We start from the raw sequence: 12,277 nt of genomic DNA on the forward strand, positions 1-12,277 counted from the left end.
TAAGCTCAAACGAGTGAAAGGATTGACTGTAGTATATACAGCAAATACCAGAGGTTCTGCAGCTTATAAAGGATTACGTTGCCAGGAAGTAAGTTTATTGTGTGACTGGCAACAACAACATCAACAACTACAGGCAGAACATTGGGTTTCGGGGAGAACTTGATACTCCTCACATACACACCCAACACACACACACACACACACACACACACACACACACATATTACATGAATCGTAAAGTACACACACGCATGTCTGTCCAGAATCCGCACTTACTTACACCGCGAGTTATATGTATATACGATTTCTGTGTGCGTTTGTGTATGTATGTATTTATTATGGACCATTCGTCCTTGCTTTTCATGCCAATCCTGGCCTGCCTCGTGGCCAAAGCAAATGCAAAAATTATTGCACAATGTTTTCCATGACGACTGAGTCAAGTTGAGTTCAGTTTTCCACCATCTCCCAACCCCTTTTCCCACCCAAACTTCTCTCTGCCCCACATCCCATTCTCCTTTCTCCTTTTGCTTTTGTTTTTTCCTCGCACTTTTTTTTTTTTGCCAGTTTGTCCTTTTTGTTTTGTTTTTATTTGTACGCGTCGTTGCTTCCTTTTTGCAAAAAAAAAAAAACCAAATTTTTTTTTGAGATTGTGCAAAGTTTTTTTTTGCTTTCGTTTTTGTTGTTATTGTTGTTGTTGTGACTGTTTGTATTTGCTCTGATGCCATGATGATTTTTAAGCCTTTGGGCATTTTATTTGTTTAAAATATGTAGAGTAGTGAAAAGCACAAACAAACAAACTAAAAACACATGGAATGAAAATGCCCTCCCATCAAAACAACAATAAAAAGCAACGGCTAAAAAAATACTCTATATAATATTCACAAATAATATGCAAAATATTGCAAATTCTTGCAAATATTTTGCTCTATTTTTAAAGCCTTTCTAATGAAATTTCGTTTCCATTTTAGCTAAATGAGAGGCGTTTAGCCAGAAAACTGTGCAAATTTCCGTTTAAATTTGTTTCTTATTTGCATCTAATTTTATCTGCCTCATTAATCGACTCCCACATAAAGAGGGTAATGTATTTATTTCTAGCAGAGTTAAAATGCTGCAAAAATAATATTAAATAAACTGAACGACATTTACTTTAAGGGCAACTTGAGTAAAGACTGTATGATACCCATAAATGAGAGTATTTAAGGCTAAATATGCTTTTGAATTTTAATCCTTAGCTGAATGTTGAGTTTAATTGGCAATCTTGTGAATGTGAATGAAGAAGTTTTAAATACATAACTTTAAGCCAAGGTTTTAAATTAGTACCAACTAGTTAGTTCTAATGGAATGGTACGGAAAAAAAGGTTTAAAACTAATAAGTGTATATAACATAGAGTTATAGGAATGATAGTCTCTTTCTATAAAAGTCGACTCGAAGCTCCCTTCAAACAAGACCTTTGAATTGAGACTAGGATTATTTTTATTAGTTTAATATAAAAGTAATTAAATATATACTTATAAACGTAATTATGACCCTCGGCTTAGACAAAAACTAAATCCATATACTAGCCTCAAATTCGAATTCTTATCCTCGTTGATTAAGATATGTTAACTTAAGCACAAGTTTTAAGTAAAGTTTCAAATGTCTTTATGAAGAAATTATGTACCTAAGCTCAAGACTTCTTTGGCATTTAATTTTAGAGGATATAAATCCAAAAGGTAAATAAAGATTAGCTTCAAATTTGATTTAAATTTAGAATTTGTATCAATTCTATTGAATTTTAAGAAAACCAATAACTAAACTATCAAATGAAAATAAATAATTAAGAACATTTGCATATGCTGCATAGTCCAAACTTCAAACCAAATTTGGATAAAGGGTTTCGTAACTTTTACTAAAATGTTAGTTACCCTAGCTTTATTTTCTTGGCAAATTCAAAGGGGTTTGTTTCTTTGTATTTAGCCACACACGATTGTCCTTGATGCTTGTTGGACTGGCCTTTGTGTGTTGGTAGGGCATCTTTTCCCCTTCTTACTCCATGTTGTGTTGGGGCAAGGAATTGTCTTGCCACTTGACCTCGCACAAAGAAATAATATTTGTATTTAATAATGTCAGGGGCACAAAAGGCAGTTACTGAACTCAGTGAGTTCACAGACTTCATACTTTGCATTCAAGTTACAAAAAAATTTAATGTAGCCTGTGGCAAGAGCTGGCAAAGGACCTCTCCAAGGACTGACTGACTTCCTTCCTCTCCCTCTCTCTCTCTCTGTCGTATGCTGACTATGGCTATGCAAATAACAACAACAACAACAAGAGCAAAGAGAACAACTAAATAAAAAACGGGGCAAATGCAAAACATAAAAAAATACAATAAAATTCGAACATGAAAAGCCTATTTAAAATGCTGACATACGAAATGCGCGAAACGACGAAGAGAATAAGAACAACAAGCCGAACTGAAGCCGCTCGACACTTGAGAGCGCCACCGGGCAAGGTGGCTGAATGAATGAACGAACCAATGTGAATGAATGGGCATGGGAGGGGGGTGTCGGTGGAGAAGGTGTGGAGGCAGTCAGGCATCCCAGGCAGCCGAAAGGGGACATTACCATAAAATGAAAACAAAAGGCGGAAACACGGAGATTCGGGTAGGCATGGGGAAAGGAGGGGTGGAGGACCTCTTTCTTTTTTTTTTTTTTTTTTTGCAGCGTAAATATGAAAATTGAGTGAAAATATGTAAATGTAATGAAATATTGTTTTCGCCTTGCGAACAAGGACTTCTTTGCACTTGGCATGCCAACGTCAAGGATTTACTTAGTTACTGTAACTCCCAGTTCACCAATCCATCCACTTGCCACTTGGGTTGCTTGGTTGCCCCACCAAAAAAAAAAAGACCGAAAAAACAAAAATGGTACCGAAACTCGTCGTCGCTGCTCCATTTATCATTTGACTCGCTCTGTGATTTACACTCTCGCTTTTTTCGCATAAGTCTGTATCCTCACACTCATCGTGATACCAAACCCCTAGGAGGATGGGTCAGGCAGAAAGGACTCCGGACTGACTGTCTGACTGACTGACGCAAAAGTATTGAAGCCGTTTTTGGTTGTGTATTTAAATTATGAAAATTATTCAAACCGCAAATGGAATCATCATCATCAGTTATACGAGTATCTCAGCCCCAAACGCTGCGGCATTCATTCATATTATACATATTATTCAACGAGGCCCAAAACATAATCCACAACTGGCAATAAAGGAAAGAGCTTTATTTATGTTAAAATATGTGAACAGATTTCCTATACGCACACACACACACCCAAACGCACTTACACACACTCACATTGGTATTCAATAGATGTATGTATGATTATTTCGAAGATGACTTTCAGCAAATCCAACAAGTTCCTAGAATACAGACAATCGGTTTATATCAAAGTTCTTCTTCTTGCAACCAAAAGTGACGAAGTGTGGCCATTAAATAATGAAATTTATTTCTATTTTACTGTCTAGCAGAAAGGAGTTCTCTATATAAATCTTTCATTGTTTTAAGACGTGCTACAAATCCTTTTTTAGTCCCGAATGCTCTGCTCTTTTCAGTAGTTTTTTCTTAAAGCCCAGCAAAATAGTCTTTTATCTTTGTTTATGTTAATAATAAGGATTATTGAAGAATGATTCATAAAATAAGATGATGTAGTCAATTCTACATCGTATCGTCTTCTCTTCAAACTAAAAGTCAATTTAGCATTTGATTCTTTTTCATGCTTCACCACATCAAAAATATATTGACATTAATATTAATTAGTTCCATTTTGGCACAGATTTTAAATAGGAAAACCATTTAAAAGCTTTATTAATACATTTTCCCATAATCAAGTGAAGTCTCACAACAATTCGTTTCCTCAATGTGTCACTTTATCTCAATTAGGTGAAAGACAACGACTTTAGCTTAATAATTTATCTAAAGTATAGCCGACATATAACGTTTCTTTTGGGAATGCTAGTGTACTTACTTATTTTTCATCCACCCCTCGTTGAAAATACAAGCTCAAAAGCAAAGTCGATTAGTTGAATTTAGGAACAATGTCTGAAATTGTTAGTCTTCATAATATGAAAGATTTATCTGCAACTAATTTTAATTGTTTTCTCTTATTTTACAATTTCATTTTCACATTTTGTGCAAGAAAATGAAGTACTCAGAATCAAATTCGCAAACAAAATACAGAATTCAATCTCAATTGCAATTCTCAGCTGTCAAGTTTTCTCAGAATACACAAAGACTTGGCCACTTAAAATGAGAAACCGAGATTAGTACAGAAAGATAAAGTAAATGGCAGAATTTAGACAGCATTGCAGCGAAAGAGAGAAAGAGTCAGGGATCGAAAGAGATAGAAAGAGAAAGACGAAGTGCACTGACCAAATAAATTAAATGAGTGTTAACCCCAATTCGAAATGTCATTAATAAATCCCTGGTCAAGTCGGAATGTTTGTGCAAATGTTCAGACTAAATGACATTTGCCCAAAAATGTTGGCCCAAACACACACACACACACACACCCACACACTTATATACAGTGTGTCTATGAAAAATGCTGAAAATATTTTGTGTGACAGGCTGTAAAAGAGAAAGAGTGAGAGAGAGAGAGAGAGAGAGATAGAGGATGAGAGGAAAGAGTACGGCACAGAATTGCATAGATGAATGTACAGATATTTACTCCTAATGAGTTAATTCAATTAAGAAAACCGCACCAGGGGAGCACCTGGCGGGGGGGTGGAATACAAATGCATCATGATCCCAACAACATTTGACTTGCAATTTGACAGTTTTCAATTAGTCAAAGTGTCATTGGGTCACGTTGATGATGATGACGATAAAGTGATAGAGAGAGAGAGAGAGATAGAAAGAGTCTGGTGAGAGAGAGAGAGTCAGACTCCAGCCACCAGGTAGACATGTCCGAGCATTGGCTAATGGCGGATGACCAACGACCTTCTCTGTGTACCAAGAGTCTGGCATTCATTAAAAATCATCCACAACGAATTGGAAATTTCCTATATACTTAAGGAAATATTTCATTAATGTAATTGATCAGACCATATTGATAGTAAGGGTCATGAGTTATGCAATTTGGAATGTCAGAGAAACTTCGTTTGGGGAAAGTCGTAATAATAATCTTAACTAATGACGTAAATAATGTTGATTTCCATCTTTCTTCACTCGGAAAAGGTTATTCTTGTTTGCAGTTCTAAGTTCTAATGAAAATTAAAAACTAACTGAGAAAATTAAGAATCCTTATTTTGTAATGTTCTCTATATAGGTTAAAACTTTGGATATACAATTTCCTTTTATGTCTTAGTTTTAAGCTCCTTTAGGGTAAAGTTTATTCTTACTAATTTCGGTTTAAACTACTTCTAAGAAATTAATGTTGTTAACGTTTCGAGTTTTTCAAAGTAAAAATTCTGTAGAGGATCTTGGTAGAGTTTCCAGATTTGTTCGAAGAGAAATGATAAAAGTTTTAAAAGGTCAAAAAGTATTTTTAATTTTGCACAAAAATTCAAATGCCCCAACCATCCACTTGACACTCTACATTCGGCTAAAAAGTTTGTTTTTCAGTCGTTGTCGCTGTCCTAGACTCAGGCTCACTTCAATTAGCCATTGACACAAATGTGAAATAAATAAAAGTGACAGGACAGGACAGGACAGGGACAGGGACAGGAAACCAGCTAGCCAGTCCGTAGGTCGGTCAATTGGGCGGTCGGTTGCTCAGTCAGTGCCATGAATTTTAACCTAGTGCAGTTTTTGTCAACTCCAAGTAAACAATGCATGAAGTGTTCCATAGAGCACACTCCCATCTCGCCATCCCCCACGGCTTTGGCATTAAAATCGACATTGGCTAATTTAATGAGTTTTTCTTTCCTTTTGGCTTGCTTGGTTGGTTGGTTAGCTGGCCGACTGGCTGGCCCAAGGCAAAAATAAACACTCGAGCGTTAATGCACGAAATATTTAATTTATACACTTACATTCAACATTCGGTTGAAACGTAAGTGGACTAGGGCATGGGTCTGAGACTAAATGTTTTTATGGCCAGCAAAAACGGCAAACGCCAAAGGCGCCAACTTCTGACACGGCCTCGTCTCCGGCTCGTCTCCGATGGAGGCATCAGTTGGAGGCTAATAAAAATCAAATATGACCAGGCATCCATCCGATGGGCTGGGCTGGTGGTGGAATGGGTGGTGGTCGTGGTGGTGGTGGTGGTGAGGGCAGGTGGATCCTCTGGTAACGCTTTTGAATTATAAGCTGTCAGTTTGATGTCAGTCGGTCGCGTCCCTTTCCGTCGTCTTACTCTCTAGCTAAGGCAGAAAGTGTTCTAGGGTCCGACAGCACGTGGCTGGCGATAAAGAAGACATTCACAGCACTTTGTTCGAACATTAAGTGGATTTAATGTAAAGTTTATGTTTTCTTTAGGTTACGTGGTCGATTTCCATTTTATTGCCTTAATTAAAAGACCTTTCCTTTCCTTTCCTTTCCTTTCCTTTCCTTTCCCAAAAACATTTCAGCTTCAACTCAAACGATTCCTTCTCGTGTAGTATAATCAACAATATTTATGGCTATTTGAAATATTTATTTTAGCCTTATGCCAAATTTTATGAGTGAGGAAAGGTGAGCAAGAGTGTTTCTACCTCCCCGTCCACCCCCTGTTCCACCTCATCTTACTTCTTTTATGATCCGAATTGGAAAATGTGCACAAAAATTAAAATCGCATAAATTTTTGATGGTTTTGGATGAGCCCCTTGAATCGGGGCAAAGACGAAGACGAAGACGAAGCCCTGACATACCCAAGATAAAACTGTCATTCTATTTTTTATGTGAAACTATGTAAATTGCTTTTTAAATTTTGTGCATTTTAGTTCAAGTTTTTTCTCGACTATTTTTTACGTAACGATCACATAAAGTTTTCACACCTGCATTCACACCTTCAGCTCTTAATGGTGGGTGTTTATTGGCCTAGAGATCAGGCCATAAATGTGACAATGTTAATCGACCACGCAATTTGCAACATCTTTCGCCCAAAAGCCAAATCACATAGAGCTTATCTTAAACCGATAAACACAGAAATAAAGCAAATCCCACTTTCGTTTTCACACCAGACACAAAAATAAAAAAAACAAGATCCAAATGGAAAGAGTAAGCACATAAAACGGCTTAACTTTAACTTCCAGAATTCCAATTTCAAATCCAAACAACAAAACATAAAATAAAGTTGAATAAACAAGAGATAATGCCCATCACAATGATGATATGAGGAACAGCAAACACAGAGAGAAAGAGATTTTTAGAGAGTTAGTTGAAGAATTATACAAAATGAATGCGAGAGATGTGTATATTACGCGGCTATAAAACATGAGATTATTTCTCTTAACTCCCATAACCGATATGTTATTAGCTATTGTGTCGTAATGTCGAGAAATCGTACATTAGTTTATTTCGGTTTATATCTTTAATCTCATACACATTGAAGAATCTTTTAAAGCTGAAAATGAATATTGGAATTTACTTGCAGATCAATAAAATATCATCATAAAAGTTTTTATTTTATTTTCTCTCTTTGAGGAATAAATTCTAAAGATTAGTTCTTTAGAAGGTAATTTTAAATTCATTTTAGGTTTAAATTCCAATATGAAAAAGAGTTATCTTAAACAAATATTAAATCGAATATCGTTTTTAAATCAGTGATAAGTTCTGAGCTTATTTTATTTTCTTTAGGTGCACATTTACCTTAAAAAGAAAAGCTCAATGAGGAAAATTAGCTCCTTACTTAACCAAAATCTGTTTCAGTTGTTAAAAAGATTTATCACTAAAGTGCTATAGGTATCGGTAATAAGATCTTTTATTCTAAAGCTCTGTTCCATCTTCTTTAGTTTATATTCAAATAGAGCCTGCCATTAACCGAAATGACTTTCGGTATGTAATTTCCCTGAGGTTGAAAGATTCTGAGATATGTATGTTAAAAAGTTCTTCACTTTACTTGAACCTTCGTTTGGTTGGATAACCAGAAACTTCTAATGTAAGATTTTCATCTAAAATTTCACTTTATTCATGTTTCTTCATATACTTTACAAACCTTTCAAAGAAAGTTGCTTAAACCAAATTAGTTTTCGGTTATTGCATTTTTTTGCTTAAACTTTGAGCTTAAATTTCTTTCATATTTTAAAGATGTTAATGTTTTTTAAAAATAAGTTTATTTTTTTAAATATTCTAAACGATACATTAAACAATTGTTCACTTAACCCGTCGGGATTTAGTTGGTTTTACTTTACCTAACAATAATTTTTGCATTAACCGAAAAGGTTTTTTTGCTTAACATTTAACTCATTTAGAATGAAATTATTCATCTGTTTTCATATGATGATGATACTTTTTTTTTCAATTTTTGTTGCTGTCGTTTAAATATTAAAAGTATTTCATCTTTTGAGCATTTTGGTTACCAAATCCACTTTCCTAGCTGGTAGTAAGATGTTGTTGTTGTTGTGTTGAGAAGCATTTTACAACTTCTCTTGACAACAAGTTTCGGATGCTGTTGGTGGTAATGTTGGTGGGTTAGGAGGAAGGGGAACTGGAACTGCTGCTGCTTGACAGCCCACTTGTCGCTGGAAGCTGCTGAATGCCGCACCGTCGGTCGGTCGGTCGGTCGGACGGTCGGAGGTAGAGCTACATATAAATGCAAACATGAGGTTGTAAAAAGCGACGGAAACTAAGTTACCGAAAGCCTTTTTGGACGCACACAGGCAGTTGCTCAAGTGCTGGAGGAAGGTAAAACTGTGGTGTTTGGTGGGGCAGCTGATGCTGCCGTTGCTGCTGCTGCTGCTGCTGCTGCTACTTTAAGGCAAACAAAGAAGAAGGTTTACTTCCAAATGAGGGGAGCCTTTCACCACTCTTTCTTCACTGCCCTCTCTCTCTCCCTCTGTGTCTTTCTCTGGCTGCCTCTTGGTTGTTTGGTCGTCACTTAATTGCGTAGGTTGGTAGCTTCAAGAGCAACCACTCGACTGGGCACTCACCGAAGCTATCCCACTTCCCCCCCGGTTTGACAACGTCTCTCCCTCTCGGTTGCCCAACGTTTCTGTTGTATGTGCGTTTACATTTTTACTAATTTACAACAATTTTCGTTGTACTTGAATATAAAATGCAATCCTCCGCCCCCTGTCCCTAGCCCCATCACTTAAGGGGAAGGGGGCTTGGGTACCTCAGCGAAAATAAAATAACAAGAAGATGCCAAGGAGCCACAGCAAACCAGAGCAAGAACAACAATGGCAACAAAATATTTAAATGAGGTTAAGTTACTGTGACTAAAAACGTTCCTCTACCTCCCCCTCTTTGCCATCACCCTCGGCATTTTCTTGTGCTTTTTCCGCTGTTTTTTGTTGAGATTGCACAAAAAACTTATCCAAAAAAAAAACCTCTGTATGCATCTAGGGTTTTCAAATGTCTGTGCGAGTGTGTCTTGTATGCGGGGTTAAAAGTCTTCATGTTTACGTTAATTGGGTCAAGTGTTCCCCATCCCCCTCACTTACCCAAAAAATAAGAAAACAAAACAAAACCAGTTAAGATAACAGCGAATTCACCTGCAACACCATAACTTAACCCAGCTGATAGAGCATAGGAAGAAACAGCTCTTGGTTAGTGCTTAGCTTTAATGAATCACTCCAATTACCAACACCAAAGTGAAACATTTTCGTGTGTAAGTGTGGGAGCATTTTGGTTTAAGAATTATCGGAATTAATTTCTGTTAAATTTAAATTAAGCAATTTAGTCAACACTTGAACTTTTCAGAGTTTGTGATCTGAAATTCTGTCCTTGTAGTTTTTCTTTGAGAGAAGTTTTCGCTAAGTGTAAATATTTCGTAAAGAACTGAAAAAGGAAACCGATGGATCTTGAAAGTTTTTCATCAGCAAAAGTTTTCTTGAAGGTTTCCAAAAGAGAGAAACTTTCAAAAATATTATATTTCAGCTTTGTACAAAATAAACGAATTTTGAACATTTTGAGAAACTTAGAAAACTTTTATTACACTTTTTAATTTGTGCTTGAAATTCTACATTTAAATTTTTAAACGTACAAAGTTTTTGACGAAAATTTGGAGTAGATTTCTGTATTTTCTATACCATGAATCTTAAGATTTTCTTACCATATTAATTAATATTAATCAACTAAATTTACTAATGAATTTGAGTACTAGCTTTTAGGAGATTTGTCATACCTATTCTGAGTATATTAGTAGTAGTTCTAGTAATCAATTTCTATTTCTTAACATAGGAGTCTAAAACTTTAAAAAAATATATGTCTAAGGACTTGTTTTCAATATTTTCATTTATTTATTGAGACTTTGTGTGTGTTTTAAGTGCTTCAATAAAGAAATGTCCAAATCGTTTACCATAAAGCCGTTAATTTGAAACAAAATGTATATCTAAATTGATAAAATATTTGTTTAGGACCGCCATCAAACATCCTGAAACAGTATTTAAGTAGAGTCTAAATGACCTAAGATTTCATAAAGTAAGACTGAGGACTTTCTCCTTACTTCTTCTTATCCTCTTTTTTCAAATTCTACACATTTAATTTCATATCTAAGAATTAAAGACGAAGACTTATGTCGCCCTCCTTTGAATCTAACCAAAGGCACACAAGTGGCTTCTGCACTCTCGGTCTCTGTCTCGCTCTCCCAGTCTCTCTGCCTCTCACTTTCTCATATTCTTATCAAATGTTTAATCATCTTTCTAAAAGCGCAAAATCGATAAGTAGCAATTATTTTGTGTGTTTCGAATTTCACACAGACAGCCGAGTTCGAGTTGAATCTGGTGAAATGCCTTCAAATAAAAATGTCAATAGATAATCGGATATGCAAACATATATATACATACATATATACCCATATATCGCCATACTTAACATTATATACCAAATGCTTTTAAATCGAATTTAATAATGAGAAACTGTGCACAGAAATGGCACAAAGGGAATGGTTGGATGGGTGGAGGGTGAAGTAGATGAAGGGTGTCATAAAAGGGGAGGGCACTTAAGCACTTAATGAAATTAAAATTGCTCATAATATTTATTCACATTTAATATTTTCAATTGGAGCCCACTTGATTTAATTTCTTTTTTCTTTTTTTGTTTTTTTTTTTTTGTGAAATGAGATTGCATAAAGCGACAAAAGGAATACGAATCCAGGACACATGGCTTTCGGCTCTCTTTGGTCTCTGGTATGAAATCACAAAAATACTCTCAAGTGGGCGGCAGCAGGATAAGAGGACACTTAATACTCAGGCGTAACCAAAAGTGAATTTAACCAAACCGAAACCAAACCAGCAAACCAACTGACAGACCAACATTTTGTAAGGCATTATTCAATATCCTCCAACAAAATGATATTCCCAGATACTCATACATACCTACATGTTTGTTTGTTTGTGTATGCGTACGAATAAATAAATAAATATGCGAAAAATTCATTATTAATAAACAAGTATCTGTATCTCCTATACACACACACACACATGCACATACATATGTATGTTATCTGTGTATTTAGTCAGGTTTCACCTCCTACCATTCAGAATAAAATGTCAAAGTCTCAAGCGAAATCAACAAGCGAATATCCTGCGGATATTTTGTTCAACATTTTGTCAGCTTTCGGTGTCAGAGCCACGTAGTTGGCGCCATTTTCGGGGGAGGAAATGAGGCGAATGGGATTTAGATGGTAGGGGAAGGCTAGAATCGGGGCGGGGACGGGGACGAGAGCAGCATAAAACAAGTGAAACTCTCTGAATAATGAATTGCAATTAGCACAATTACAACAGATTGTCACAACTATATACAATTCGGATTCTACCTACCTACTTACTTACCCCAAGCCAAAAACTTTGCTCCCCCTTAATGCACATGTGTGTGTGTGTGAGTGTGTGTTTGTGTGTGTGGATGTCGAAAATAATGTCATTTCATTTTTCGCAGAGTTTTTTATAAGCCAAAAAAGGAATATACATATATACGTATATACAAAAAACGAAGCATTACAATCTGAATAATTCAGCAATAAGGCAAGCAAATCCATCTAGAGCAAGTCGAGCTGCAAATGCCCTTGATTAACTACTTTTTTTTTTCAGAGAGATTAACTAATTGAGAGTTTTTCAGCATTTAAAATAATGACTATATCACTGGGAATTTAATATACTTTGTCATGCTCTCAATTACAGATATTTTTTTCTGCTTAAAGGATTAACTAATTGAACGATTTTTAA

Source organism: Drosophila willistoni (genome assembly GCF_018902025.1).
Source record: "Drosophila willistoni isolate 14030-0811.24 chromosome 2L unlocalized genomic scaffold, UCI_dwil_1.1 Seg196, whole genome shotgun sequence".
Lineage (NCBI taxonomy): Eukaryota > Metazoa > Arthropoda > Insecta > Diptera > Drosophilidae > Drosophila > Drosophila willistoni.